Below are 17,455 nucleotides of genomic sequence, written 5' to 3'. Positions count from 1 at the left end.
CTGGGCCACAGGATGCCCAGATATTTGGTCAACTATTATTCTGGGTGTGTCTGCGAGGGTGTTTTTGGAGAAACTAACATTTGAATCAGTAGACTGAGTAAAGAAGATTGCCCTCCCCAATGTGGGTGGGCCCCATCCAATCAGTTGAAGGCTTAAATAGTACAAAAATGCTGAGTAAGAGAGAATTCCTTCTGCGTGACTGCTTTCAAGCTGGGATACCAGTTTTTTTCTTGCCTTCAGACATGAACTGAAACATTGACTTTTCCTGGGCCTTGAGCCTGTTGGACTGGACTGGAACTACTGCAGACTCTCCTGGGTCTCTAGTTTGCCTTCTGTGGAGAAACCTGACTAGTAAAATATCAAAATAGCAGTAAGTATATGGAAGGTACTCAACATAATTAGTCATAGGGTAATGCAAATTAAATCTGCAATGAATAACCGTTAAACAACCACCAGGCCAGAATGATTACATTTTTCATGAAGTACAGTCTCCTTCCAAAAAATGAACCTGTTTTAAAAGTATACTTAGGTGTATTTAATAAATGTATGACCACCACTACAATCAAGGTATAGAAGATTTCCATCATTCTAAAAAGTTTCTTTCTCTCCCTTTACAGTCAACCTCCTCTCTACCCCCCAACACACATCCCAGGAAACCACTGATCTGCTTTCTGTCATTATAACTTATTTTTGCCTGTTCTAGAACTCTGTGTAAATAGAATCATGCCATATCTTTTGTGTCTGGTTTCTTTAGCTCAGCATAATGTTTTTTATATTCATCCATGTTGATACCTGTATCAGTAGTTCATTCATTTTAATTGATAAGTATTCACTGCATAGATATACTCCATTTTATTTATCCATTCATTCTGATAAATGTTTGGATATTTTTCCAGTTTTTGGCTAGGAACATTCCTGTACATGTTTTTGTGTGAACATATGCTTTCATTTCTCTTCTGTAAATACCTAAAAATGGAATTTCTGGGTTGTATGGTATTTATATGTTTAACTTTATAAGAAACTGCCAAAATGATTTCCAAGATGGTTGTACCAAATTACATTCCCACTAGCAATGTATAAGAGTTCCTGTTGCTCCAAACTTGACTAACACTTGGTATTATCAAATATTTTTCTTTATTTGAGCCCCTTTAATAGATGTATAGAATATATGATTATAGTTTCAATTTTTATTTCTCTGACTACTGATAATGTTGAGAAAATGGCTAAATTAAAAAATTGACAAAACCAAGCGTTCAAAAGGTTGAAAAGTGAGGATTCTAGGAAGCATCAGGAATCTGTCCACACCTGGACAACAATTGCACTGGCAGAATCTGTTTGATGTAACTATTTTGGAACTATGGATCTATTGAAGCTTGCAACTTCCAGGGGAAGGCTTGGGTGGTAAATTGAAGTTAATTTCAGTTTATTTAAGCTCAGATACCCATCCTCCACCCCCAGCCATGTGACAGACAGCTGTGCACATATTCCTGGAGCAGCTTGCACACAGTTGCAGGAGCCGGCGTGGGTAAAAACGGCCCTGTACTCCAAGATCCTCCAAATCTTGGGGGTCTGTGCTCTGATCACTGATTGTTGCTTCTGATCTCAGAGGTGCAGACAAAGAGAAGGGCAGTCATTGTTGTTACACCTTCTCCCATTGTTGCAAGTCCCTCCCCCTCCACTCCAGCAGAGGTCATTCCCAGCCTATTTGAAGGGCCAGTGCCCTATTTCCCCCCTACATTTTTCTCTTTTTCCTCAGACGTTAAAGACTATTCAAAAACAACTACATACATGGGTAAAATTAGAAAGTGACCACCTGCACCCAAGGAAAACCATAGGCTCAGAAAAGACCTGAGAAGACCTTAAGTTCACACCTCAGGCTGACCCTTGCCACAGAGATTGTCTACAACAATCATAAAAACAAAAAAAATAACAAAAACCCAGCAAACCTTTGGGAAGGGAGAGAATCTGATTTCCGGAGTTACTACCTTACTAGATTCAAGTGTCCAGTTTTCATAAGAAAAATCATAAAGCATACAAACAAAAGAAACAGAAAAGTAGGGCCCATTCAAAGGAACAAATAGGCCAACAGAAAATGCCCCTGAAAAAAACTTAATGGCAGATCTACTAGACAAAGACTTTAAAACGAAAGTCTTAAAGATACTCAAAGAACTAAAGGAAGATGTGGGAAAAGTCAAAAAAATGATGTATGAACAAAATGGAAATATCGGTAAAGACACAGAAAACCTATAAGAAACCAAAAAGAAATCCTGGTGCTTTCTCTGAAGCTCTGAATCCAGAAATTCTGAAAAGTACAATAACTGAAATGAAAAATTCACTAGAGGGATTCAAAGGCAGATTTGAGGAGGCAGAAGAAAGAATCAGTGAGGTTGAACCTAGGACAATGGAAATCATGGAGTCTGAAGAATAGAAAAAAAAAAAAGATTGAAGAAAAGTGAGCAGAGCCTAAGGTACCTGTGGGACATGAGTAAGCGAAACAACATACGCATTGTAGGAATTCGAGAAGGAGAAGAGAAAGAAAGAAAGGGGTAAAAGAATATTTGAAGAAATAAGGACTGAAAACTTTTCAAATTTGATGAAGGTATGAAAAACATCCAAGAAGTTAAATGAACTCCAAGTAAGATGAAGTTAGAGACACACAACAAGGTACATTATAATCAAACTTTCAAAAGACAAAGAGAGAATCTTGAGAGCAGCAAGAGACAAGCAACTTGTCACATACAAAGGATCCTCAATAAAATTATCAGCAGATTTCTCATTAGAAGCTTTGGAGGCCAGAAAGCAGTAGGCCAATATATTCAAAATGCTAAAAGGAAAAAAAAAACCATCGACCAAGAATACTATGTCTGGCAAACTGTCCTTCAAGAATGAGGGAGAAATTAAGACATTTCCAGGTTAAAAGCCGAGGAAATTTGTTACCACTAGACATGCCCTGCAAGAAAAGCTCAAGGGAGCCCTGCAGGGTGAAACAAAAGGACAATAGACAGTAACTTGAAGTTGTATAAAGAAATAAAGATCACAAGAGGTAAATACATGTGCACTTATAAAAACAAATATTATTGTAACAATGTAACTCCACTTTTTGTCTTCTACATGATTTAAGAGACTAATATATATTTTTAAATTATTAGTCTAAAATTTACCATTATGGTAGCTTTGATTTATAACTCCACATGTTGTTTTCTACACAATTTAAGAGACTAATGCATTTAAAAGAATTATTAGTTTTTGGGGCCCACAGTACATAAAGATGTAATTCTGTGACATCAACAACAGAAATGGGTGGGGATGGAGCTCTAAAGGAGCAGAGTTTTTGTATGCTATTGAAATTAAGCTGGTGTAAATTTAAATTAGAGTATTATAACTGTAGGATGTTAAATGCAATCCTCATGGTAACCACAAAGAAGATTGCCATAGAATATACACAAAAGGAAATGAGAAAGGAATTTTAATATTTGACTACAGAAATTCAACTAAACACAAAAGAAGACAGAAATGTAAGAAATGAGGGACAAAAAAAAAGTGTAAGGCATACAGAAAACAGATAGTAAAATGACAGAAGTCTCTCCTTACCAGCAATTACTTTAAACAGAAATGGATTAAATTCTCCAATCAAAAGACAGAGATTTGCAGAATGGATCCAAGTATATACCGTCTAAAAGAGATTCACTTTAGATCCAAAAGCAGAAATAGATTGAAAGTGAAAAGATGGAAAAAAAATTCCATGTACATAGTAACCAGAAAAGAGTGGGAATGGCTATACTATTATCAGACAAAATTGACTTCAAATCAAGAAAGATGACAAGAGACAAAGAAGGACACTAATATATTAATAAAAGTTTCAATATAGCAAGAATATATAACAATTACAAACATTTGCATACATAATAACAAACCAGCAAAATATATGAAACAAAAACTGACAGAATGAAGGGAGAAATAAATAGCTCTACAATAATAGTTGAAGACTTCGATGTCCCACTCTCAATAAAGGATAGTACAACAAGACAGAAGATAAGTAAGGAAACAGAGGACTTAACACAATAGATCAACTAGATATAACAGACGTGTACAGAACAACAACAGAATTCTTCTCAAGTGTCCATGGGACATTTCCTAGGATAGACTACATGTTAGGCCACAGATTAAGATTTTAAGGGATAGATATTATACAAAGTGTCTTCTCTAAACACAGTAGGATGAAATTAGAAATCAACAACAGAAAAATTTAAGAAATTTTTTTAGTTTGTGGAAATTAAACAACACACTATTGAACAACTAATGGATCAAAGAAGAAATTACAAGGAAAATTTAGAAATACTTGAATTTTCTAGAGATGAATGAAAATGAAAACACAACACACCAAAACTTATGGGATGTAGTGAAAGCAGTAAAGGGGAAATTTATACCTATAAATACTATATTAAAAAAACCAAGTGATATCTCAAATCAACAACTTAACTGTACATGTTAAGGAACTAGAAAAAGAAGAATCAAAAATTAGCAGAAGGAAAGAAATGGTAAATATTAGAGCAGAGAGTAAATAAAATAGAGAATAGAAAAAAGTAGAGAAAAATCTATGAAACCAGAAACTGATTCATTGAAAAGATCAACAAAATTGACAAAACTTTAGCTATACATGCTAAGAAAAAAGAGAGCAATATCAAATTACTAAAGTCAGATATGAAAGTGGAGACACTACTACTGATCTACAGAAATAAGGATAAGAGTACTATGAACAATTATACCCCCAAAAATGATGGATGAAATGGACAAATTCTTAGAAATATAAAACCTACAAAGACTAAATCAAGAAAAAGTAGAAAATCTGAGTAGACCTGTAATTACTAATGAGATCGAGTCAGTAATAGAAAATCTCTCAACAAATAAAAGCTTTGGATCCAATGGCTTCACTGGTAAATTCCACCGAACATTTAAAGAACTACTACCAATCCTTCTCAAACTTGTCCAAAAAATTGAAGGAGAGGGAATACTTTCCAAGTCATTCTACGAGGCCAGTATTACCCTGATACCAAAGCCAGCCAAAGATACCACAAGTAAAAGTTCTCAACAAAATACTAGCAAACCAGCTGCAGCAGCATATTTAAAAGATTATACACCATGACCAAATGGATTTATTTCTGGAATGCAAGGATGGTTCAACATATGAAAATTGATCAAGGTAATACACCACATTAACAGAATGAAGGAGAAAAATCACATGGTCATCTCAATTGATGCATAAATACATTTGACAAAATTCAACACCCTGTCATTATAAAAACACTTTACAAACTAGGAACAGAAGGAAAGTACTTCAACATAATACAAGCCATATATGAAAACCCCACAGCAAACATCATACTCAATGGCAAAGAGCTGAAAGCTTTTCCTCTAAGATTAGGAACAAGGCAGGGATGCCTGCTTTTGCTACCTCTTTTCAACATAGTACTGGAAGAGCAATTAGTCAGGAAAGAGAAATAAAAGGCATTCAAATAAAAAAGAAAGAAGTAAATTATCTCTGTTCACAGATGATAGGATCTTATATGTAGAAAATCCTAAAGATTCCACTCAAAAAAACCTGTTAGAATGAACAAATGTATTCAACAAAGTAGCAGGATACAAAGTCAACACACAAAAATCAGTCACGTTTCTATACACTAAAAATGAAAAATCTGAAAAGAAAATACAAAAACAACTCCATTTACAATAGCATGAAAAAATAATTTAGAAATTAACTTAACCAAGGAGGTGAAAAACTTGCACAATGAAGACTACAAAACATAGCTGAAACAATATAAGAAGACATAAATAAATAAAAGGAAACACATCCCATGTTAATGGATTAGAAGACAATATTGTTAAGATGTCAACATTACTCACAGAGATCTACAGATTCAATGCAATCCCTATAAAAATCCTTATGACATTTTTTCAGAAGTAGAAAAACCCATCCTTTATGGAGGAGCCTCAAAAACTAAAAATAGAATTTCCGTATGATCCAGCAATTCCACTTCCGGGTACACACTCCAAAGAATTGAAAGAAGGGTCACAAAGTGACATTTGTACACCCATGTACATAGCATTATTTACAATGTCCAAACCATGGAAGCAATCCAAGTGTCCACTGATAGATGAATGGATAAGCAAATCTGGTATATACAGACAATGGAATACTATTCAGCCTTAAAAAGGAAGGAAATTATGATGTCAAGAAAGCCATGCCTGGTTCTCTTTCTCTGAGGACTACCCCTACCCTATCTGCTTACAAAATCAATCAGCAGCTACAGATACAAGAAGATACATCAAGCTCCTATCAAGGAGAAATAAGTGGTTAGAGGGTAAAAGTTAAGAATAAGAGGACAATCCTGCAGTCCGTGGAACAAAAACCACATTCACAGAAAGATAGACAAGATGAAAAGGCAGAGGGCTATGTACCAGATGAAGGAACAAGATAAAACCCCAGAAAAACAGCTAAATGAAATGGAGATAGGCAATCTTCCAGAAAAAGAATTCAGAATAATGATAGTGAAGATGATCCAGGACCTCAGAAAAAGAATGGAGGCAAAGATCGAGAAGATGCAAGGAATGTTTAACAAAGATCTAGAAGAATTAAAGAACAAACAAACAGAGATGAACAATACAATAACTGAAATGAAAACTACACTAGAAGGAATCAATAGCAGAATCACTGAGGAAGAAGAACGGATAAGTGACCTGGAAGACAGAATGGTGGAATTCACTGCTGCGGAACAGAATAAAGAAAAAAGAATGAAAAGAAATGAAGACAGCTTAAGAGACCTCTGGGACAACATTAAACACAAAAACATTTGCATTATAGGGGTCCCAGAAGGAGAAGAGAGAGAGAAAGGACCAGAGAAAATATTTGAAGAGATTATAGTAAAAAACTTCCCTAACATGGGAAAGGAAATAGCCACCCAAGTCCAGGAAGTGCAGAGAGTCCCATACAGGATAAACCCAAGGAGAAACACGCCGAGACACATAGTAATCAAACTGGCAAAAATTAAAGACAAAGAAAAATTATTGAAAGCAGCAAGGGAAAAATGACAAATAACATACAAGGGAACTCCCATAAGGTTAACAGCTGATTTCTCAGCAGAAACTCTACAAGCCAGAAGGGAGTGGCATGATACACTTAAAGTGATGAAAGGGAAGAACCGACAACCAAGATTACTCTACCCAGCAAGGATCTCATTCAGATTCGATGGAGAAATCAAAAGCTTTAGAGACAAGCAAAAGCTAAGAGAATTCAGCACCACCAAACCAGCTCTACAACAAATGCTAAAGGAACTTCTGTAAGTGGGAAACACAAGAGAAGCAAAGGACCTACAAAAACAAACCCAAAACAATTAAGCAAATGGTCATAGGAACATACATATCGATAATTACCTTAAACGTGAATGGATTAAATGCTCCAACCAAAAGACACAGGCTTGCTGAATGGATACAAAAACAAGACCCATATATATGCTGTCTACAAGAGACCCACTTCAGACCTAGGGACACATACAGACTGAAAGTGAGGGGACGCAAAAAGATATTCCATGCAAATGGAAATCAAAAGAAAGCTGGAGTAGCAATACTCATATCAGATAAAATAGACTTTTAAATAAAGAATGTTACAAGAGACAAGGAAGGACACTATGTAATGATCAAAGGATCAATCCAAGAAGAAGATATAACAATTATAAATATGTATGCACCCAACATAGGAGCACCTCAACACATAAGGCAACTGCTAACAGTTCTAAAAGAGGAAATTAACAGTAACACATTAAAAATGGGGAACTTTAACACCTCACTTACACCAATGGACAGATCATCCAAACAGAAAATTAATAAGGAAACACAAGCTTTAAATGACACAACAGATCAGATAGATTTAATTGATATTTATAGGACATTCCATCCAAAAACAGCAGATTACACTTTCTTCTCAAGTGCGCATGGAACATTCTCCAGGATAGATCACATCTTTGGTCACAAATCAAGCCTCAGTAAATTTAAGAAAATTGAAATCATATCAACCATCTTTTCTGACCACAACGCTATGAGATTAGAAATCAGTTACAGGGAAAAAAACATAAAAAACACAAACACATGGAGGCTAAACAATACATTACTAAATAACCAAGAGATCACTGAAGAAATCAAAGAGGACTTAAAAAAATACCTAAAGACAAATGACAATGAAAACATGATGATTCAAAACCTATGGGATGCAGCAAAAGCAGTTCTAAGAGGGAAGTTTATAGCTATACAAGCCTACCTCAAGAAACAAGAAAAATCTCAAATAAACAATCTAACGTTACACCTAAAGGAACTAGAGAAAGAAGAACTAACAAAACCCAAAGTTAGCAGAAGGAAAGAAATCATAAAGATCAGAGCAGAAATAAATGAAATAGAAACAAAGAAAACAATAGCAAAGATCAACACAACTAAAAGCTGGTTCTTTAAGAAGATAAACAAAATTGATAAGCCATTAGCCAGACTCATCAAGAAAAAGAGGGAGAGGACTCAAATCAATAAAATCAGAAATGAAAAAGAAGAAGTTACAACAGACACCGCAGAAATACAAAGTACCCTAAGAGACTACTACAAGCAACTCTATGCCAATAAAATGGACAACCTGGAAGAAATGGACAAATTTTTAGAAAGGTATAACCTTCCAAGACTGAACCAGGAAGAAACAGAAAATATGAACAGACCAATCACAAGTAATGAAATTGAAACTGTGATTAAAAATCTTCCAACAAACAAAAGTCCAGGACCAGATGGCTTCACAGGTGAATTCTATCAAACATTTAGAGAAGAGCTAACACCTATCCTTCTCAAACTCTTCCAAAAAATTGCAGAGGAAGGAACACTCCCAAACTCATTCTATGAGGCCACCATCACCCTGATACCAAAACCAGACAAAGATACTACAAAAAAAGAAAATTACAGACCAATATCACTCATGAATATAGATGCAAAAATCCTCAACAAAATACTAGCAAACAGAATCCAACAACACATTAAAAGGATCATACACCATGATCAAGTGGGATTTATCCCAGAGATGTAAGGATTCTTCAGTATACGTAAATCAATCAATGTGATACACCATATTAACAAATTGAAGAATAAAAACCATATGATCATCTCAATAGATGCAGAAAAAGCTTTTGACAAAATTGCACACCCACTTATGATAAAAACTCTCCAGAAAGTGGGCGTAGAGGGAACCTACTTCAACATAATAAAGGCCATATACAACAAACCCACAGCAAACATCATTCTCAATGGTGAAAAACTGAAAGCATTTCCTCTAAGATCAGGAACAAGGCAAGGATGTCCACTCTCACCAATATTATTCAACATAGTATTGGAAGTCCTAGCCACGGTAAGCAGAGAAGAAAAAGAAATAAAAGGAATACAGATGGTAAAAGAAGAAGTAAAACTGTCACTGTTTGCAGATGACATGATACTATACACAGAGAATCCTAAAGATGCCACCAGAAAACTACTAGAGCTAATCAATGAATTTGGTAAACTTGCAGGATACAAAATTAATGCACAGAAATCTCTTGCATTCCTATACACTAATGATGAAAAACCTGAAAGAGAAATTAAGAAAACACTCCCATTTCCCACTGCAACCAAAAGAATAAAATACCTAGAAATAAACCCACCTAGGGAACCAAAAGACCTGTATGCAGAAAACTATAAGACACTGATGAAAGAAATTAAAGATGATACCAACAGATAGAGAGATATACCATGTTCTTGGATTGGAAGAATCAATATTGTGAAAATGACTATACTACCCAAAGCAATCTACAGATTCAATGCAATCCCTATCAAATTACCAATGGCATTTTTTACAGAAGTAGAACAACTCTTAACATTTGTATGGAGACACAAAAGACCCCGAATAGCCAAAGCAGTCTTGAGGGAAAAAAACGGAGCTCGAGGAATCAGACTCCCTGACTTCAGACTATACTACAAAGCTCCAGTAATCAAGACAATATGGTACTGGCACAAAAACAGAAATATAGATCAATGGAACAGGAATAGAAAGCCCAGAGATAAACCCACGCACCTATGGTCAACTAATCTATGACAAAGGAGGCAAGGATATACAATGGAGAAAAGACAGTCTCTTCAAAAAGTGGTGCTGGGAAAACTGGACAGCTACATGTAAAAGAATGAAATTAGAACACTCCCTAACACCATACACAAAAATAAACTCAAAATGGATTAGAGACCTAAATGTAAGACTGGACACTATAAAACTCTTAGAGGAAAACATAGGAAGAACACTCATTGACATAAATCATAGCAAGATCTTTTTTGATCCACCTCCTAGAGTAATGGAAATAAAAACAAAAATAAACAAGTGGGACCTAATGAAACGTAAAACTTTTGCACAGCAAAGGAAACCATAAACAAGACGAAAAGACAACCCTCAGAATGGGAGAAGATATTTGCAAATGAATCATCAGACAAAGGATTAATCTTCAAAATATATAAACAGCTCAGGCAGCTCAATATTATAAAAACAAACAACCCAATCCAAAAATAAGCAGAAGACGTAAATAGACATTTCTCCAAAGAAGACATAACAGATGGCCAAGAAGCACATGAAAAGCTGCTCAACATCACTAATTATTAGAGAAATGCAAATCAAAACTACAATGAGGTATCACCTCACACCAGTTAGAATGGGCATCATCAGAAAATCTACAAACAACAAATGCTGGAGAGGGTGTGGAGAAAAGGGAACCCTCTTGCACTGTTGGTGGGAATGTAAAGTGATACAGCTACTATGGAGAACAGTATGGAAGTTCCTTAAAGCACTAAAAATAGAATTACCCTATGACCCAGCAATCCCACTACTGGGCATATAGCCAGAGGAAACCATAATTCAAAAAGACACATGCACCCCAACGTTCATTGCAGCACTATTTACAATAGTCAGGTCATGGAAGCAACCTAAATGCCCATCGACAGACGAATGGATAAAGAAGATGTGGTACATATATACAATGGAATATTACTCAGCCATAAAAAGGAACGAAACTGGGTCATTTGTAGAGACGTGGGTGCATCTAGAGACTGTCATATAGAGTGAAGTAAGTCAGAAAGAGAAAAACAAATATCGGATATTAACGCATATATGTGGAACCTAGAAAGTGGTAGAGATGAACCGGTTTGCAGTGCAGAAATTGAGGCACAGATGTAGAGAACAAACGTATGGACAACAAGGGGGGAAAGCAGCGGGGTGGGGGGGTGGTGGTGGTGGGATGAATTGGGAGATTGGGATTGACATGTATACACTGATGTGTATAAAGTGGATGACTAATAAGAAAAATAAATAAAAAATGTTTAAAAATTTTAAAAAGGTGAGATTAACCAAGATGGCGGAGTAGAAGGACGTGCTCTCACTCCCTCTTGCGAGAGCACCAGAATCACCACTGGCTGCTGGACAATCATTGACAGGAAGACCCTGGACTTCACCAAGGAGGATACCCCGCGTCCAAGGACAGAGGAGAAGCCACAGTGAGACGGTAGGAGGGGCGCAATCAGAGTAAAATCAAATCCCATAACTGCTAGGTGGGTGACTCACAGACTGGCGAACACTTATACCACAGAATTCCACCCACTGGAGTGAAGGTTCTGAGCCCCACGTCAGGCTTCCCAACCTGGGGGTCCGGCAACGGGAGGAGGAATTCCTAGAGAATCAGACTTTGAAGCCTAGAGGGAATTGATTGCAGGACTTTGACAGGACTGGGGGAAACAGAGACCCCACTCTTGGAGGGCACACACAAAGTAATGTGTGCATCGGGACCCAGGGGAAGGAGCAGTGACCCTGGGGGAGACTGAACCGGACCTACCTGCTGGTGTTGGGGGGTCTCCTGCAGAGGCGAGTGGTGGCTCTGTTTCACCGTGGGGATAAGGACACTGGCAGCAGAGGCTCTGGGAAGTTCTCCTTGGCGTGAGCCCTCCCAGAGTCTGCCATTGACCCCACCAAAGAGCACCGGTAGGCTCCAGTGTTGGGTTGCCTCAGGCAAAACAACCAGCAGGGAGGGAACCCAGCCCCACCCATCAACAGTCAAGTGGATTAAGGTTTTACTGAGCTCTGACCGCCACAGCAACAGGGAGGGAACACAGCCCCACCCATCAACAGTCAAGTGGATTAAGGTTTTACTCAGCTCTGACCGCCACAGCAACAGTCAGCTCTACCCACCACCAGAGCCTCCCATCAAGCCTCTTAGATAGCCTCAACCACCAGAGGGCAGACAACAGAAGCAAGAAAAACTACGATCCTGCAGCCTGTGGACCAAAAACCACAGTTACAGAAAGATAGAGAAGATGAAAAGGCAGAGGGCTATGCACCAGATGAAGGAACAAGAAAAAACCCCAGAAAAACAACTAAATGAAGTGGAGATAGGCAACCTTCCAGAAAAAGAATTCAGAATAATGATAGTGAAGATGATCCAGGACCTCGGAATAAGAATGGAGGCAAAGATTGAGAAGATGCAAGAAATGATTAACAAAGACCTAGAAGAATTAAAGAACAAACAAACAGAGATCACCAATACAATAACTGAAATGAAAACTACACTAGAAGGAATCAATAGCAGAATAACTGAGGCAGAAGAACGGATAAGTGACCTGGAAGACAGAATGGTGGAATTCACTGCTGCGGAACAGACTAAAGAAAAAAGAATGAAAAGAAATGAAGACAGCCTAAGAGACCTCTGGGACAACATTAAACGCAACAACATTCGCATTATAGGGGTCCCAGAAGGAGAAGAGAGAGAGAAAGGACCAGAGAAAATATTTGAAGAGATTATAGTCGAAAACTTCCCTAACATGGGAAAGGAAATAGCCACCCAAGTCCAGGAAGCGCAGAGAGTCCCATACAGAATAAACCCAAGGAGAAACACGCCGAGACACATAGTAATCAAAGTGGCAAAAATTAAAGACAAAGAAAAATTATTGAAAGCAGCAAGGGAAAAACGACAAATAACATACAAGGGAACTCCCATAAGGTTAACAGCTGATTTCTCAGCAGAAACTCTGCAAGCCAGAAGGGAGTGGCATGATATACTTAAAGTGATGAAAGGGAAGAACCTACAACCAAGATTACTCTACCCGGCAAGGATCTCATTTAGATTTGATGGAGAAATCAAAAGCTTTGCAGACAAGCAAAAGCTAAGAGAATTCAGCACCACCAAACCAGCTCTACAACAAATGCTAAAGGAACTTCTCTAAGTGGGAAACACAAGAGAAGAAAAGGACCTACAAAGACAAACCCAAAACAATTAAGAAAATGGTCATAGGAACATACATATCGGTAATTACCTTAAACGTGAATGGATTAAATGCCCCAACCAAAAGACATAGACTGGCTGAATGGATACAAAAACAAGACCCATATATATGCTGTCTACAAGAGACCCACTTTAGACCTAGGGACACATACAGACTGAAAGTGAGGGGATGGAAAAAGATATTCCATGCAAATGGAAATCAAAAGAAAGCTGGAGTAGCTATACTCATATCAGATAAAATAGACTTTAAAATAAAGAATGTTACAAGAGACAAGGAAGGACACTACATAATGATCCAGGGATCAATCCAAGAAGAAGATATAACAATTATAAATATATATGCACCCAACATAGGAGCACCTCAATACATAAGGCAACTGCTAACAGCTATAAAAGAGGAAATCGACAGTAACACAATAATAGTGGGGACTTTAACACCTCACTTACACCAATGGACAGATCATCCAAAATGAAAATAAATAAGGAAACAGAAGCTTTAAATGACACAATAGACCAGATAGATTTAATTGATATATATAGGACATTCCATCCAAAAACAGCAGATTACACGTTCTTCTCAAGTGCGCACGGAACATTCTCCAGGATAGATCACATCTTGGGTCACAAATCAAGCCTCAGTAAATTTAAGAAAATTGAAATCATATCAAGCATCTTTTCTGACCACAACGCTATGAGATTAGAAATGAATTACAGGGAAAAAACCGTAAAAAGGACAAACACATGGAGGCTAAACAATACGTTACTAAATAACCAAGAGATCACTGAAGAAATCAAAGAGGAAATCAAAAAATACCTAGAGACAAATGACAATGAAAACACGACGACCCAAAACCTATGGGATGCAGCAAAAGCGGTTCTAAGAGGGAAGTTTATAGCTATACAAGCCTACCTAAAGAAACAAGAAAAATCTCAAGTAAACAATCTAACCTTACACCTAAAGAAACTAGAGAAAGAAGAACAAACAAAACCCAAAGTTAGCAGAAGGAAAGAAATCATAAAGATCAGAGCAGAAATAAATGAAATAGAAACAAAGAAAACAATAGCAAAGATCAATAAAACTAAAAGTTGGTTCTTTGAGAAGATAAACAAAATTGATAAGCCATTAGCCAGACTCATCAAGAAAAAGAGGGAGAGGACTCAAATCAATAAAATCAGAAATGAAAAAGGAGAAGTTACAACAGACACCACAGAAATACAAAGCATCCTAAGAGACTACTACAAGCAACTTTATGCCAATAAAATGGACAACCTGGAAGAAATGGACAAATTCTTAGAAAGGTATAACCTTCCCAGACTGAATCAGGAAGAAACAGAAAATATGAACAGACCAATCACAAGTAATGAAATTGAAACTGTGATTAAAAATCTTCCAACAAACAAAAGTCCAGGACCAGATGGCTTCACAGGTGAATTCTATCAAACATTTAGAGAAGAGCTAACACCCATCCTTCTCAAACTCTTCCAAAAAATTGCAGAGGAAGGAACACTCCCAAACTCATTCTATGAGGCCACCATCACCCTGATACCAAAACCAGACAAAGACACTACAAAAAAAGAAAATTACAGACCAATATCACTGATGAATATAGATGCAAAAATCCTCAACAAAATACTAGCAAACAGAATCCAGCAACACATTAAAAGGATCATACACCACGATCAAGTGGGATTTATCCCAGGGATGCAAGGATTCTTCAATATACGCAAATCAATCAATGTGATACACCATATTAACAAATTGAAGAATAAAAACCATATGATCATCTCAATAGATGCAGAAAAAGCTTTTGACAAAATTCAACACCCATTTCTGATAAAAACTCTCCAGAAAGTGGGCATAGAGGGAACCTACCTCAACATAATAAAGGCCATATATGACAAACCCACAGCAAACATCATTCTCAATGGTGAAAAACTGAAAGCATTTCCTCTAAGATCAGGAACGAGACAAGGATGTCCACTCTCACCACTATTATTCAACATAGTTCTGGAAGTCCTAGCCACGGCAATCAGAGAAGAAAAAGAAATAAAAGGAATACAAATTGGAAAAGAAGAAGTAAAACTGTCACTGTTTGCGGATGACATGATACTATACATAGAGAATCCTAAAACTGCCACCAGAAAACTGCTAGAGCTGATTAATGAATATGGTAAAGTTGCAGGATACAAAATTAATGCACAGAAATCTCTTGCATTCCTATACACTAATGATGAAAAATCTGAAAGAGAAATTATGGAAACACTCCCATTTACCATTGCAACAAAAAGAATAAAATACCTAGGAATAAACCTACCTAGGGAGACGAAAGACCTGTATGCAGAAAACTATAAGACACTGATGAAAGAAATTAAAGATGATACCAACAGATGGAGAGATATACCATGTTCTTGGATTGGAAGAATCAACATTGTGAAAATGAGTATACTACCCAAAGCAATCTACAGATTCAATGCAATCCCTATCAAATTACCAATGGCATTTTTTACGGAGCTAGAACAAATCATCTTAAAATTTGTATGGAGACACAAAAGACCCCGAATAGCCAAAGCAGTCTTGAGGGAAAAAAATGGAGCTGGAGGAATCAGACTCCCTGACTTCAGACTATACTACAAAGCTACAGTAATCAAGACAGTATGGTACTGGCACAAAAACAGAACCATAGATCAATGGAACAAGATAGAAAGCCCAGAGATTAACCCACGCACCTATGGTCAACTAATCTATGACAAAGGAGGCAAAGATATACAATGGAGAAAAGACAGTCTCTTCAATAAGTGGTGCTGGGAAAACTGGACAGCTACATGTAAAAGAATGAAATTAGAATACTCCCTAACACCATACACAAAAATAAACTCAAAATGGATTAGAGACCTAAATATAAGACTGGACACTATAAAACTCTTAGAGGAAAACATAGGAAGAACACTCTTTGACATAAATCACAGCAAGATCTTTTTTGATCCACCTCCTAGAGTAATGGAAATAAAAACAAAAATAAACAAATGGGACCTAATGAAACTTCAAAGCTTTTGCACAGCAAAGGAAACCATAAACAAGACGAAAAGACAACCCTCAGAATGGGAGAAAATATTTGCAAATGAATCAACGGACAAAGGATTAATCTCCAAAATATATAAACAGCTCATTCAGCTCAATATCAAAGAAACAAACACCCCAATCCAAAAATGGGCAGAAGACCTAAATAGACATTTCTCCAAAGAAGACATACAGATGGCCACGAAGCACATGAAAAGATGCTCAACATCACTAATTATTAGAGAAATGCAAATCAAAACTACAATGAGGTATCACCTCACTCCTGTTAGAATGGGCATCATCAGAAAATCTACAAACAACAAATGCTGGAGAGGGTGTGGAGAAAAGGGAACCCTCTTGCACTGTTGGTGGGAATGTAAATTGATACAGCCACTATGGAGAACAGTATGGAGGTTCCTTAAAAAACTAAAAATAGAATTACCATATGACCCAGCAATCCCACTACTGGGCATATACCCAGAGAAAACCGTAATTCAAAAAGACACATGCACCCGAATGTTCATTGCAGCACTATTTACAATAGCCAGGTCATGGAAGCAACCTAAATGCCCATCAACAGATGAATGGATAAAGAAGATGTGGTACATATATACAATGGAATATTACTCAGCCATAAAAAGGAACGAAATTGAGTCATTTGTTGAGACATGGATGGATCTAGAGACTGTCATACAGAGTGAAGTAAGTCAGAAAGAGAAAAACAAATATCGTATATTAATGCATGTATGCGGAACCTAGAAAAATGGTACAGATGAGCCAGTTTGCAGGGCAGAAGTTGAGACACAAATGTAGAGAATGGTCATATGGACACCAAGGGGGGAAAACTGCGGTGAGGTGGGGATGGTGGTGTGCTGGATTGGGCAATTGGGATTGACATGTATACACTGATGTGTATGAAACTGATGCCTAATAAGAACCTGCAGTATAAAAAAACAAACAAAACAACTAATACTAAACTTTCATTGGGTTATTTGTATGGAAATATGTTAATATAAATGTTTCAGACATTACATGA

This window comes from Balaenoptera musculus, chromosome 19 (genome assembly GCF_009873245.2).
Source record: "Balaenoptera musculus isolate JJ_BM4_2016_0621 chromosome 19, mBalMus1.pri.v3, whole genome shotgun sequence".
Taxonomy (NCBI): Eukaryota; Metazoa; Chordata; class Mammalia; order Artiodactyla; family Balaenopteridae; genus Balaenoptera; species Balaenoptera musculus.
Note: the sequence above shows the minus strand (reverse complement) of the source record.